Source organism: Aedes aegypti, chromosome 1, assembly GCF_002204515.2.
Source record: "Aedes aegypti strain LVP_AGWG chromosome 1, AaegL5.0 Primary Assembly, whole genome shotgun sequence".
Taxonomy (NCBI): Eukaryota; Metazoa; Arthropoda; class Insecta; order Diptera; family Culicidae; genus Aedes; species Aedes aegypti.
Window position 1 is genome coordinate 64291657 of NC_035107.1, and position 2452 is coordinate 64294108.

Consider the following 2452-nt stretch of genomic DNA (forward strand, 5'->3'; position numbering starts at 1 on the left):
CTTCGTTTTCCAGATGTCCTGGATTATTACACGGCCGTGGATAAGAAAATGTAATCTCAGTGGATCGTACTGACTTATAACGCAGCGAAGAATGTTCCACTTGGTGGGAGTAATTGTCGACAAATCCAATGCGGCTGCATAGACGAAAACGTCCAACCTGGGGTCCCACAGCATGTCAAAAACTCTCTCCGTTTGACTGGTTTTGTCGGCACCAACCGCCATCTGACGGCAATTGCTTGTTGCCCCGACCCGTCGCAGAACCTCAGAAGAATTGGACAACCAGTTCCGGTTTGTGAAACCGCCTCTTGAATGGATTGTCCTCACCTCTTCCGCTTACACGACATGCTTCGTCTTCATCGTCGAAGCTGTTGAGATAATCGTCAACGTAATGTCGACGCTCGATGGCCTCAGCTCCTCTCGGGTACTCTACCGCATATTCCCTTGCATTGAGATTCTTAATGTATTGCGCCGAGCATGGCGAACTAGTGGAACCAAACATAGCTACATCCATGATGAATACCGTAGGCTTCTCAGTTGGAGTTTCTCGATACAGGAAACGTTGTGCTTGCCGGTCCTCAAAGCGTATCTTTACTTGATGACACATTTCTTGCAGATCTCCCCCAAGAGCCACTTGCCGTTCTCGGAATTCATACAAAACAGTTGGTAAAGGCACGACGAGGTCCGGTCCCTTCATCAGCATACTATGTAAAGAGATTCCATTCACCTTTGCTGTCGTATCCCAAACGAGACGGATCTTGTTGGGATTCTTGGGGTTCTGCACTACACTCAATGGGAGATACCAGACTTTGTGGGGTTCCGCCGAATTCAGTTCCTCTTTCACAGCTTTGTGGATATATCCCTTCTCCTGGTATTCACCAATTTCTTCGATTTTAGGGTTCGCCTTCAGACGTCGCTCGAAGCACTGTGCCGTCGAACTGCCATTGGGTAGTGTGAGGAAGTAATGAACTGTAATTGAATTGATAAGCAGGCTTAGAGATATAAGAAATAAGCAGGCATAGAAAAATAAGAAACAAACAGACTATCAGTTGTTGGTCTAATCTTGGCTCGCAAAAACGTTGAATTACTACATTGGCGTAGTTGGTAGAACGAAAATAATCTTATTGACAAGTATCGAGTAACAAAATTCCTGTGAAATGATTTAAAAAATCGTCTCCAATGGACATGGACGAAGATGAAAATTGACGGTTTCTGATAGGAATAGGCAGAAACCAGCAAAAAAGGTCTCTGATGGACAAAGGCAGAGAACCGAAAACTTGGATTCTGACGGAAATGGGCAGAAATCCTGTATTAAACTGACCTCTGGTTAGACAAAGAACATCGATGAATGAAATCTTGTTTTGAACGAGAGAAGAAGATATAACCTTAATTCGATAAACATATTTGAAATACTGAGAGTTTTTTAAGTTTCATGATCAACATTTACACGACTGCAAGAGACAGCCCAAGTAACCACAAGCATTATAACATTGCACGTATTCTACTGCATATCAACACCATTGATGCAACATTGCTTTTATTCAACAAATTTCAAGAGCTGTCAAGCAATAAAGCATTAACCCAACATTACAAATGTATCAATGCACTAACATCACTTTATAAATTGTACTGCTGCATTAATATTACTTTATAAGTTGCTTCATTGCTTTATCGTCCTTTTTGCATTAATTTAACTGTAAAAGTGCCCTTTTCCACTTTTAAACTACTTTAATGGTAGGCTTACGGCAATGCAGCTGCATTATATATGCAATTATATAATGCTCCATGGTTTCTTGGGAGTCCCTTGCTGCACCGGTCCATATACTGCCCATCCATTCCGGGTAACCGAACCCGTCGAAGGTGCTGTAGAGCTCGAGTGTACACTGAGAAATAAAAATAGTCACAGAATTACTAAAGTTTATGCATTAATGACTAGTTTCTATCTGCCTTTCTTTCATTCTGCTGTGAATTTTCACACTAACTGTCATTTCGACTTGGTTGAAGCTTAGTGATGCTTCAACCCAGGCGAATTGACAAATAGGAATAAAATTCCCTGCAGGATGAAAGAGAGGCAGATAGAAAATAGTCATAAATTACTAAAATTTAGTCATTCTGTGACTACCCGTGTTTCTGAGTGTAGAAGTGTATGATGGCGAAGTTGACACCCTCGAATCTCTCTCTCAGGGTTAAGGCATCGCTAATGACGAATGGCGAAATGACGTATAAATTCACAGCAGTACGAAAGAGAGACTGATAGAAAATAGTCATCAATGCATTTTTTTTTGTAAATCTGTGACTATTTTCATTTCTGAGTGTTCACATTCTGCAAAACGTGTTCCGAAAAATAAAACGCGTCTGATTTTTGGTTCCACCCTAATGCTTTCTTTTGATAATCCCGGGAACGGAACCCATCTGTCAAAAATCGCCCGATCCGCAGGTCACACGTCATTTTTCT